The sequence below is a fragment of the Triticum aestivum genome, chromosome 7A (genome assembly GCF_018294505.1).
Source record: "Triticum aestivum cultivar Chinese Spring chromosome 7A, IWGSC CS RefSeq v2.1, whole genome shotgun sequence".
Taxonomy (NCBI): Eukaryota; Viridiplantae; Streptophyta; class Magnoliopsida; order Poales; family Poaceae; genus Triticum; species Triticum aestivum.
In genome coordinates, this window is record NC_057812.1 from 560,231,187 (window position 1) to 560,244,399 (window position 13,213).

The 13,213-nt window shown below is 54.1% G+C and overlaps 1 pseudogene; it reads left to right on the forward strand.

Moving 5' to 3' along the window:
* Positions 1 to 3,642: 3,642 nt before the first annotated feature.
* On the forward strand, positions 3,643 to 10,354 carry LOC123152574 (protein NRT1/ PTR FAMILY 8.3-like; annotated as a pseudogene).
* Positions 10,355 to 13,213: the final 2,859 nt, after the last annotated feature.

Sequence of the window (13,213 nt, forward strand, 5' to 3'; positions counted from 1 at the left end):
TTCGTAAGCACACAATGATTTGATTCGTAAGAACAGAACGATTTGATTCATGTATTGATTTGGTTCGTGTCACCCATTCCTGTTAGTAGCACATGGTGAGAGAGAGAGAGATGGGATGACCTAAGCAATTTAGGTTCGTTGCATGTGCAGCGATCGGCCTTCAGCCGGTGTGATATACCTCCGTCCGTAAATATTTGTCGCAAAAATGAATGTATCTAGATGTGTTTTTAGTTTTAAATACATCAATTTCAATCCATTCTTACTGCAAGTAATTTAGAACGGAGGGAGTACTACTAGAACGGAAAAGAGAAAATGAGAAAGGCCTTCTTGGTTCATAGGATAGGAATTTTATAAGAATAGAAAAATCATAGTAAGTGAGATGACATGCATTTCAATTCCTATAGAGAAAGAGATACTATTTGGTGCATAGGATAGGAATTTTTTAATTGAGTCTAGGCTAATGTTTTTTTCCCTTCAAAATGTGAAGAATTGATTCCTATCCTATATACGAACAGGAATCCATTCCCATAAACCAAAGGGTTTCAATTTGTTTTCCTTTACAAATCCTATTCTATAGAGTTTCTATAAAATTCCTACAAAAGACGACCTATTATAGTGACTAGCAGAACGCCCGTGCGTTGCTATGGGCTATCCGCAATATCTGTAACATCCGGGTTCAACACAAAAACCCTATCCAATGATGCACCTTCCCTTTTTCTGTCGGAACCTCTCATTCTTGACCGATTTTCCGCCGTAGCGAGACATTTCTCGTTTTTTCTCTCACTGGCGCCACCTCCATTAAAAGCATATGACAGCCAACTCATCTTCGCCATGCATTGCAGTAAGGATGAAATTTTCTTGTTTACGATATAATAGAGTGGGTTAAACTAACACATACTATTAACACAAAACAACAAATAACTACAGAGATCTTTCCTAGTCACCAATAAGCTCCACCTCCATCCATATGCTAGAAGGGATAATTGTCGTTCTTCTCTTCTTCATATTTCCCTACGTCTTCTACTCCATGCCTCTTCGCCAATCCGTTTAATTGGCACCAACCAGCACCACGTCAACATTAATGTGTTCATCATCGATGCCTCATCTTCTTCTTTCTCATTTCTCGGCAACTTTAGTTCTCGTTCCTACTTATTTCCTAGAATACTCTTTCTTTCTTTTTGTTTCTCTTATTATTTGGAACACTCTTACTTTCTCCAACACCATGCACCACTTTGGCTTCAGTTCTTTTTTCTTCCTGTTTTTGGAACACTCTTCCTTTTTTACTATAGCATGAACCACCTAGCTAGTGTTGTGTCATGTTGTCCTCACCCGCGAACATTTCGGCCACCGTCATCGAGTGGACATCCCGCGGAGCATAGACTTCATCCATCTTGGTGAATGCTAGGTCGCCCATGTCGCGAGCGCATGGTGGCCGGTGTCCATGTTGGCAAGCGGTGCTCGGTGGTTTGCAATGTAACTGAGAGCCCGTTGATTGTTTTTGCCCACAAGCGCTTTCAAAATGATTCACCATGACTAATTGCTTGCTTAATTAATTAAGTACACAAAAAATGAATGCCTAATTAATTGCCAACCAAATGAATTAATTATCTGACTAATTGCCAATCAATACAGAAACCCTGTCCCATGACACACCCTTTCTTTTTCCTAATAGAGCCCTCTCCTTTAAAATTGAGTGATGCCCCTCGCTCTCCGCCCTAATCCCCTCCCCTTGTGTATGTGCTGATCCACCACCAAAGCGTGCACCGAGTCCGTGCGGATTCCTAGTTCTTTCATCTCTATGTTCGATCAGATATTGGATTACAAAGATCCATCGTGAGTTGTAAGAAGCCAATTAGCAAGTTTAAAATGGACCAAAAGTGAATTTATTCACATAGTGCTGGATGCCCATGTGTTGCCACATGCTAACAAAACTATATGTACAACAAGAAATGTGCTAACAAAATGTTTTTACAAAAAGAAAGGCTGTGTGATATGAGTCATATACTATTTACATGTGATGATATCTCATGCTCATGATGTGGTAGATAAATGCATCTCCTCGTCATCTTCATGCCCCTCCCTCTTCTCAGCCACCACATGACACGCCACTTCCTCCCACAATTCTTCTTCTTGTTGTTTTCTTCCCCCACCTCCACCTTGCATCAAAATATTAAATGCCTAAGCTGTGGAACAGTACAACCAGAGAAAATAGCAGTCAAAGGGAGGAATTAGCTAGTTAGATTGTAGATGCATGCATGAGTCAGCCGGCGCAAGGGAAGTTGCGCGGAGCGCCATGACGAACTCGGAGTCTAGGCCCGAGCCGTTACGCCTCGGCGGCAGACAGGGGCCAGCACAGCCGCTGCCCGCTGGGTCGCTACTCGCTAGTGCCCACCGCGCTGTTGAATCCGCCGCTGATTGTAGCCACTGCATACAGTGTTCGCGCCGCCATGATGGTGCCCGACGAGGACGGCACAGGGCGGCGGAGTCGTGCATATCCAGCGGTGAGATCGAACAGTGAGGCGAGGTGACCGGCAGCGAACGGGCAGGGCCTGCGGCGTCGGCTGCAGATCTCCTGGAACAGAAAAAAAAAGAGAGAGGTAGAGACCGAGGAAGGAGAGGTAGGGCGCAGGAAGAGGAGAGGGATACTGGTGTCCATCGCGAGGCCTCCGTTGTCTACCGGCAAACCTCCATGGCTAAGGTAAGGTGCACCTACACCCGTAACACACCAGCATGACCGGACGGTGAACGGGTTCACGTGACGAGCGCGGGGCTGGCAATCACCATTTCCTGGTCCTCCTCGCTGATGCATAACGGGCACGCATCGCTGCCTGGGTCGCTCACCATGAAGAAGAAGATAGGGTGGAGGAATTGAGCGAGGGATGAGGAATCAAGCGGCTTGTACGGCAGGGGGCCAAACCATGATAAAAATCAGTACAACCCGTGCGAGGTGGAGAACGAAATGACTTACCTATAGCTCATGATTCGATTGAGATGATAGGGAAATAACCGGTAGACGTGGAAATAACCGGTTGCCGTACAAGTTTATTTCCACGTCTCTTGCCGACCCAGTGAGTGAGTGATGCTGACGGCGCAGCAGGCAGCTCCAGGAGCATCGTCTCCATCCGCCTTCCTTGTCCGTTTAGCACGTTGTAGCCTAGCTTAGCTTAGTAGCTAGTAGAGACTAGTTTAATTTAACAAGATGCCGCTCATTTTCTAACGAGAGCGTAGTAGGAGATACGAATCTGCTGCCGCATTCGTCTTCCTCTTGAGGAAAACAAGTCTCATCCGCCGCATCCGTCGTCACTCAGGTCTCTCTCGCTGTTCAGCTCAACGTGGAATCAGAAGAAGAAAAAGTCAGCTTGTTCTCCTGCCATTTGTACAATTACGCTGAAAATTACATCATGTGTTTTTTGCTTCTCATGATAGACCTTCTCTTTTCTTTCTCTTTTTGTATTGTCCAATCACTCTACACAACGGGGTCTCTAGATAACAAGTTCCTGATAGCTCCGCGTACACAGAATTCTTCTCAGGAACTTCCTAAGAGCACTTCTTCTGAAGACTACACCGAGAGAGAGAGAGAGAGTGTCAGATGGAAGCAGCAGATGAGGAGAGCCCACTGCTGAGCCATCCCTGCCTGCGTCCACAGCCACAGGTGATGGATTTTTCTCTGCTCAACCATGCATTATCCCTGCTGTCCAGTTGGTATCCTAAGTGCGGAAATTGGTAACCAAATTTATAGCCTCTGCATTGTTGTTCAGGACGAATATTCAAGGTACACGAGCGATGGAACGGTTGATGTCAACAGACAGCCTGCTCTCAAGCACAGCACCGGCAACTGGAGAGCATGCTTCTTCATTCTAGGTGCTCCACAAAACTTCTTCATGCTCCACATTTTGTCATTTTCCATACAGGAGGAGTAACATGTTGAGCCTTGGACCTAAATCAGGCGCCGAATTCAGCGAATGCTTGTGCTTCGCCGCCGTCGCCAAGAACTTGGTCACCTACCTCACCAGTCACCACGGTGCTCCACGAGAGCAACGTCGACGCCGCGAGGAACGTCTCCACCTGGGTCGGCAGCTGCTTCCTCACGCCGATACTCGACTGTTGCAGTGTTCCTCTCTGTCTACATCTTTGTAAGCCGAGACAACCAGAATGCTATCAGACCACCTTAATCTGCAACGTTTCTGAAGTTACTGTACAAAAAATTCTGCGCAGCATTTCTGAAACTTTTTCATTGACAATGTGCCAGGGGATGTTCATCATGACCTCATCGCCGGCGCTTCCGTGGCTCCTGCCTCGTTCCTCCGACGAGAGCGGCGGTGTCCATCGTGCCGCCGTCTACCTGGGGCTCTACCTTGTCGCCCTCGGCACCGGCGGAATCAAGCCCTGCGCCACGGCCCTGGGCGCGGATCAGTTCGATGGCGCCGACCCGGCGGAGCGGGTGGCCAAGGGCTCCTTCTTCAACTGGTACTACTTCTCCATCAACATCGGCTCGCTGCTGTCGGCGACGTTGCTCGTCTGGGTGCAGGACAACATCGGGTGGACCGTCGGGTACGCAATCCCGACGGTGCTCATAGGATTCGGCCTCGCCGTGTTCGTCTCCGGTGGGAAGATTTACAGGCACAAGCCACTGGGGGTGGGAGGTAGCCCACTGACAAGGGTCTGCCAGGTGGTCGTCGCTGCCGCGAGGAATTGCCGTCTCGAGCTGCCCGATGACACCTCGGCCCTGCACGAAAATGGCATGGCTCAGCACACCAGGCAATTCCGGTTCTTTGACAAGGCCGCGATCGTGCTGGTGTCGTCGGAGAAGAAGGGCCCGTGGCGGCTCTGCACGGTGTCGCAGGTGGAGGAGCTAAAGATGCTGCTGCGGATGTCACCCGTCTGGGCATCGATGCTCGTCTTCTTCGCGGTCACCGCGCAGATGTCAACCACGCTGATCGAGCTTGGCATGACCATGGACAACCGCGTCGGCGGTTTTGTCGTGCCGCCGGCATCGCTCTCCACATTTGACCTCGTCAGCGTCCTCATCTGGGTTCCCCTCTACGACGCCGTGCTGGTGCCGCTCGCACGGCGCGTCACCGGCGAGCACAGGGGATTCACGCAGCTGCAGCGCATTGGCGTCGGCCTCGCGCTGTCCGCGGCCGCCATGGCGTACGCCGCGTCGGTCGAGACGAGGCGGCTGGCGTCGGCGAGCTCGATGAGCATCATGTGGCTGGCGCCGTGCTACTTCGTGCTGGGCGCGGCCGAGGTGTTCACCAGCATCGGCATGCTCGAGTTCTTCTACGATCAGTCCCCAGTGTTAACAGATAGCCTAATTATTGTTTAGATATTCTTGATATCTCTAAGAGATCTCGGCCTGATCTTGCTATTCTTCTTGTGCAAGACATGAGCTGTTTGTAAGGCTATTTATATCAACTATTCCAATCAATGAAATCAGTTGCCCCAAACCGAGATTACTCTTGCCGTTCGTAGTTTAGGCTCCTTCATGGTATCAGATACTTAGATCGCATCGCATCCTCTCCAGCTTCCGCCGCCACCTTCCCTCCCTCCGCCATGAGCTCGATCGGCTACACCTCCGCCTCCTCGGACTCCGACGACGATGTCTTCGAACAGTTCGGCATCCCCGTCGCAACTCAAACCCTTCCCACCCCGTAGCTGCAGGCTCTCCGCATCCGTGATCACGTCCTCGTCACGTTGGATTACGAGAAGGAGAACTACGGCATCTGGAGCCGCCAATTCCTCACCGCCCTCTCCAAGTTCGGGCTTCGGGATCACATCGACGACTCCCCCGCCCAGGGCACCTCCGACTGGGTGCTCAACGACTTCGCCATCGTCTCGTGGTACGACGCCACGGTCACGACCTCCACTCTGGCGATCGTGGAGCCGCGCAACGCCACCGCCGTCTCTCTTTGGCGCGCCATCCGCAGCGTCTTCCGCGACAATCGCGACACGTGCGCCATCTACCTCCGCGACGAGTTCCACAGCTTCAATCAAGGCGACCTCTCTGTCGTCGAGTACACCTCCAAGATGAAGGAGATGGCCGACATGCTTGGCGACCTTGGCTCTCGCGTCCGTGATCGCGACCTCGTCCACAACGTCCTTCGCGGCCTCAACGAGCAACTGCAGCACGCCGTCCCGCATGTGACGCGCGGTCGCCTGCCGTCCTTCATCAAGCTCCGCAACTTCCTGCTCTTGGAAGAGCGGCGCCTCGGCCGCCGTGCTCGCATCGTCGCCCACAACGCCCTCCTCGCCCAGGCGCACCTCGCGTCTCAGGCCGCCGGCGCTCCCCTGCCGGCCTACACCAACCCCGCTCCGCCTTCCTACTTCAACCCGACGCCAGCGGGCTTCTACGGTGCAGGCGTTCCCCACGCCGGCCCTCCCAATGCTCCCGGTCAGGGCAAGAAGAAAAAGAAGAAGGGGGCCGCTCCCAGCGCCTCGGCTTCGTTCGCCCCTCCCGCCGCGGGCACGCGTTCACCTGCTCCGCACCCGCCTGCGCCTGCCATCGCTGGCACGTTCCAGGCCTGGGCGGGTCCCGGCATCCTCGGGGCCGCTCCTGGCGCACGTCCGCCTGCCCCGGCCGCTCCCCACGGCCTCGCCGTCCACGCCGCGCCGGCCGCTCCTCCGGCCGCCCCTCCGCCCCAGTGGGATCAGTCGGCCCTCATCGCCGCGCTGAACCAGATGGCCCTCCAAGCGCAAGCAGGACAAGGCAGCGAGTGGGTCCTCGACAGCGGTGCTTCCTCTCACATGGGCTCCGGTTCTGGTATACCACTCTCCCCTCGCCCTCCCAATTTTCCTTCTCATATCATTGTCGGTGATGGCTCCTTTCTTCCTATCACCGGTACTGGTTCTGTTCACTTTCGAACACCCATTCGCTCTCTCTCCCTTCTAAACATTCTTATTTCTCCTAAACTCATCAAAAATCTAGTGTCTGTCCGTGCTTTTACACGCGATAATTTTGTTTCCATTGAATTTGACCCTTTTGGTTTCTCTATCAAGGATTTGGCAACGGGGCGGGTTATTCACCGATGTAATTCCACCGGCGACCTCTATCCCTTCGTGCAGACGCCCCAATGCTTCCTCGCCACCGTCTCCGCGACTTTGTGGCACCAACGGCTTGGACACCCCGGCGTTGAAGCTTTGGCCAATGCATCCAAATATTTTAAATTCAGTTGTAATAAAAGTTTACCCACGCACTGCGATGCATGTCGTTTGGGTAAACACACTAGACTCCCTTTTGCTTCCTCTACCACCAAAACATCTGTTGCTTTTGAGCTTTGTCATTGCGATTTATGGACTAGTCCTGTATTAAGCATCTCAGGTTTTCAATATTATCTTGTTATATTGGATGACTTTACCCACTTCACTTGGACGTTTCCTATTCGTAATAAGTCTGAAGTTCATGCTCTTCTTGTGGCGTTCTATGCATATGTTCGCACATAGTTCTCATCCTCCATTAAAGCTTTTCAGACCGACAATGGACGAGAATTCGACAACACTGCAAACCACGCTCTTTTTACCGCCCATGGAACTCTTCTTCGCCTCACCTGCCCATACACCTCCCAACAAAATGGCAAGGCCGAACGTATCCTTCGTACACTCAATGATGGTGTCCGCACTCTCCTTATACATGCATCCATGCCATACCCATGGTGGGCTGAGGCTCTCGCCACCTCCACATACCTTCTCAATCGCCGCCCATGCAAAGCCAACATCATTACCACTTCCTACGAGCTTCTTCACGGTCGTGCCCCCGATTTTAAGTCTCTTCGCGTGTTTGGCTGCCTGTGCTATCCCAATCTTACTGCCACCGCACCTCACAAACTCGCACCCCGTTCTACTCCTTGCGTTTTTCTCGGCTATCCGGACGGGCGCAAAGGGTATCGCTGCTATGATCCACTGACTCGGCGCATTATTTTCTCACGACATGTTACCTTTGTGGAAAAAGTGTTTCCTTTCAGCTCCCTGGACTTCAGCATCGCCCCGGCATCTCCATCACGTAACAGCCACGACGCTCCTCCGGCTTACGACGATCATATGGCGCCCCCTGCATGCCACAGTAACGGGCCATGCAGTCCGCTCCCGCGCGGATCGTCCTTGGGCCGCTCTTCTTCACCATCCACGGCTCGCGGCTCGGCCTCCTCAGCTCGCGGCTCCGCGCCTCTGACGCCCGACGCCGGCTCAGCCCGTGGCTCGGATTCTTCGGCTCGTGGCTCGGCTTTGGCACGCGGTTCTGCATCCCTGACGCTGGACGTCTGTGCTACGCCCGACGCCGTGCCTTCCAGCTCGGCGCCTGCTTCGTCGCCTCCCCGCCACCGCATGGTCACTCGCGCTCGGCATGGCGTCTTCAAGCCGAACCCTCGCTACGGCCTTGTCGCCACCACGACGGTGTCGCCCCTCCCATCCTCCGTCCGGGAGGCTCTCCGTGACTCCAACTGGCGCCAGGCGATGCAGGAGGAATTCGACGCCCTCTCGTCGAACACCACCTGGACGTTGGTCCCTCGGCCTCCCCACACCAACGTCGTCACCAGCAAATGGGTCTTCCGGCACAAGACCCGCGAGGACGGCTCCCTCGAGCGGTACAAGGCACGCTGGGTCGTTCGTGGTTTTGCCCAACGTCCTGGTGTCGACTATGGCGAAACTTTTTCGCCGGTGGTCAAACCGGCAACGATTCGCACTGTGCTCCCTTTCGCGTCCTCCCGTAACTGGCTTGTGCACCAGTTGGACGTGAAGAATGCCTTCCTCAATGGCATCCTCGACGAACAGGTCTACTGCTACCAGCCGGCCGGTTCTGTCGATGCTCATCGCAAGGATCACGTCTGCAAGCTCGTCAAGTCTCTCTATGGCTTGAAGCAAGCGCCGCGCGCGTGGTTTCAGCGCTTCGCCACTTTCGCCGTCACCATTGGCTTCACTGCCTCTCGTTCTGACGCTTCGCTCTTCATACTACGGCGGGGCACTAGCGTGGCGTATCTCCTGCTATATGTTGACGACATTGTCTTGACGGCTTCTTGCCCGACACTGCTCCACGATCTCATTGCCAAACTCATGGTCGAGTTCGCAATGAAGGACTTGGGGCCCTTGCACTTCTTCCTCGGGATCCGTGTGCGTCGTACGTCTCGTGGCTTCTTCCTCAGCCAGGAGCAGTACGCCGAGGAGATCCTCCAGCGCGCCGGCATGTTGCAGTGTAAGACCGCCACCACACCTGTCGACACCCTTCCCAAGGTTGCCGCCGATGCTGGTGACCCGGTTGCCGATCCCTCCGAGTACCGAAGCCTCGCCGGTGCCCTTCAGTACTTGACCATGACGCGTCCTGATCTTGCATATGCCATGTAGCAAGTCTGCTTACACATGCACGATCCGCGTGACGGTCATCTCGCCATCATCAAACGTATTCTCCGATACGTCCGTGGCACTACGAGCTCCGGTCTCCTGCTCCACAGCTCCTCTCCACTCGACATCGTCGCTTACTCGGATGCAGACTGGGCAGGCTGCTCGGACACACGACGCTCTACCTCTGGTTACTGTGTTTATCTTGGCGGTGCTCTCGTGAGCTGGTCTTCCAAGCGCCAACCCACTGTCTCGCGCTCGAGCGCCGAGGCTGAGTATCGTGCTGTTGCCAATGCCGTTGCTGATTGTGTATGGCTAAGGAAACTTCTCGATGAGCTCGATTCACCTCCCTCCAAATCCACGGTGGTCTTTTGTGATAATATCTCAGCGGTGTACATGTCTACCAATCCAGTTCATCATCGACGAACGAAGCATATTGAGTTAGACATTCATTTTGTGCGCGAGAAGGTGTCTCTTGGCGAACTTCGGGTCGTTCATGTGCCTACTACTCAGCAGCTGGCTGATATCATGACCAAAGGACTTCCTACGGCGTCGTTTCAGTCATTCCGGTCCAGTCTATGCGTTTTGCCTAGCGCCAACGTATCGACTGCGGTGGGGTGTTAACGGATAGCCTAATTATTGTTTAGATATTGTTGATATCTCTAACAGATCTCGGCCTGATCTTGCTATTCTTCTTGTGCAAGACATGAGCTATTTGTAAGGCTATTTATAGCAACTATTCCAATCAATGAAATCAGTTGCCCCAAACCGAGATTACTCTTGCCGTTTGTAGTTTAGGCTCCTTCACCCAGTATCCATGAAGAGCTTGGGCACGGCCCTCGCGCATCTTGCCGTCGCTGGCGGGAGCTACCTCAACTCCGCCCTGCTCGGCACCGTCGCGTCTGCCACGGGGTGGATCTCGGACAATCTCGACCAAGGCCACCTGGACAACTTCTTCTGGTTCATGGCGGCTCTCAGCATGCTCAACCTGTTGCAGTTCGTTTACTGCTCCATCAGATACAAAAGCTAAAGAGGCCACCGAAATAATTGTTTGAAGGGGAAAAGGTGTGGCTGAATTGCTTAGGTGTACCCACCCACCCCAAGAACGTTTTCCTTTTTTATTTCCCCAAAAGAAATTTCAAGCTTTGCAGGTGAACAGTACATTTGAATTACAACATGCAAAAAAATGTTTTTTTATATGCAACATAAATACTACTCCACAATGCAGTGCGACACGCTTTCCAAGGGAGATGGAGGGAGTACTTAAAGTTATATTACTTGTATTAATCTCATTTAATATATTGATGCTGCACCAAAAAAATCTAAAATATTTCTTGTACATTGTAGTACTACTGTTTCAGAGATCCCCACAAATTAATTTTCAAGGACGGGAAGAGATGGGCGAACGGGCGACTGGGCGGGCGACCGGGGCCACGGCCGTGGCTGCGCCGCCCCTAGCCGCCGGTGATGGCCGGCGAGTTGGAAGCCGGTTCTGGGCTCTTGGGGATCCGGACGAGGAGGACACGGACGACGACGGGATGGGATCCTGGCGAGTTCTCCACCGACTCCGACTCCGACTTTGTCAGATCTCATACGTGAGTTTTTTAATTCAGGGTACGACGAAGATGAAGTGGCAACAACGAACGTTAGTGTTCTGCCACCTGATGATCCGGCAAGAATTGGATTGCACGCGGGAGAGAAGAAAGAAATGATTCGTCGCGTAGTTCACCGGAGAACGGCGGCGATGTCAATCAGACCATGGAAAGGTCCCCTCCCGAAGGTAAGTCTTCCAAATCTTACTCATTTCGATTTGATTAGGCCGCAATCGTGGATCACAGTTAAGAGAAGGAAGAATGCGCACCGACAAATCGCGTCTAGGGCGCCGACGGCGGCTGTGGCGTCATCGCCGGCATCTCAGGAGATCAGGATCGCCGTTCAGAGGGTGCTGCGTTTGAATTTCCTTTTGGGCCGCGAGCTGGGAGCGTGTGCAGTTGGGCCGACTTTGGGTGAGTTGGGCCAGAGCATAGACGGGCCAGGGTTAGCTAGGTATGTGGCCCAGGCTAACCCGACCGCTACTCCTTCTCGCTGCGATGCCCCATGCACTCGATCGATCGCTCCTTCTCTGGTTTTGCCGTCGTCTACTCGGGCTAGGGTTCCGAGGCGCGGCAAGTACGGGTTCCGAGCGTGTGGAACCAGTAGAGCTCGGCGCATCCCATCCGCCCCGGCTATGGCTGGCCGCGGGTCAGCCGCGCCGCCAGGCAAAGGCGCTGCCTCGGGTGGGACTGGCCGAGGTGGGGCGGCTTCGCTGCCAGGGTCCGGCCGCGCCACTACAGCGCTGCCAGCGGCTGGGACTGGGCGTGGGGGCGCGGTGCAGGAGTCGCCGCGGCCGCCGGCGCCGGCCGATGCAAACCTCGCCGCCATGGGTCGGGGTGGTGGAGCGAACAGCCTGAGGCCGCCGACTCCGGCTGCTGCTGCCACCTTGGGTCGGGGCGGGTCTGGCCTAGGTTCTTGGCCGTCGCTTCAGGGCCCGGGGATTGCTGGACGGGGAGCTCCGATCGGCCCGCGACCTACGCTGACGGCGGGGGTGTCGCCCGCGGTCGGGCGTGGTGGACCTCGGCCTCCCGCGCTGGCAGTCAGGCGTGCTGGACCTCGGCCTCCCGCGCCGGCTAATGCTACTATGGGGAGTGGCGTTGCTCCGCCGAGGCCAATGACACCAGCGGTTGTGGGGCGTGGTGTTGCTCCGCCGCAGCCTCATTGAGGGAGTCCTAGATTAGGGGGTGTCCGGATGGCCGGACTATACCTTCGGCCGGACTCCTGGACTATGAAGATACGAGATTGAAGACTTCGTCCCGTGTTCGGAAGGGACTTTCCTTGGCGTGGAAGGCAAGCTTGGCGATACAGATATGTAGATCTCCTACCATTGTAACCGACTCTGTGTAACCCTAGCCCTCTCCGGTGTCTATATAAACCGGAGAGTTTTAGTCCGTAGGACGAACAACAATCATACCATAGGCTAGCTTTTAGGGTTTAGCCTCTCTGATCTCATGGTAGATCTACTTTTGTACTACCCATATCATCAATATTAATCAAGCAGGACGTAGGGTTTTACCTCCATCAAGAGGGCCCGAACCTGGGTAAAACATCGTGTCTCCTGCCTCCTGTTACCATCCGACCTAGACGCACAGTTCGGGACCCCCTACCCGAGATCCGCCGGTTTTGACACCGACATTGGTGCTTTCATTGAGAGTTCCTCTATGTCGTCACTTTTAGGCCCGATGGCTTCTCCGATCATCAACAGCGATGCGATCCAGGGCGAGACTTTTCTCCCCGGACAGATCTTCGTATTCGGCGGCTTTGCACTGCGGGCCAATTCGCTTGGTCATCTGGAGCAGATCGAAAGCTACACCCCTGGCCATCAGGTCAGATTTGGAAGTTTGAACTACACGGCCGACATCCGCGGAGACTTGATCTTTGACGGATTCGAGCCACAGCCGAGCGCGCCGCACTGTCACGATGGGCATGATTTAGCTCTGCCGCCGAACAGTGCCCTGGAGGCCGCACCTGTGTCCGCTCCGACCCCTAGTTCGGAGCCGATCACACCAACCGAGGATGGGTGGTTAGACACCGCCTCGGGGGCTGCAATCTCTATGGCGATCGAGCCGAACACCAGCCCTATTCTCTGCGAAGCCCATGACTCCAAAGAGCCGGACTCCTCTCTAGACTCCGAGCCCTCCGCGCCCCGACCGATCAAACCCGAGTGGGCGCCGATCATGGAGTTCGCCGCCGCGGACATCTTTCAGCACTCGCCCTTCGGCGATATTTTGAATTCACTAAAGTCTCTCTCTTTGTCAGGAGAGCCCTGGCCGGACTATGGTCAGCAAGGTTGGGA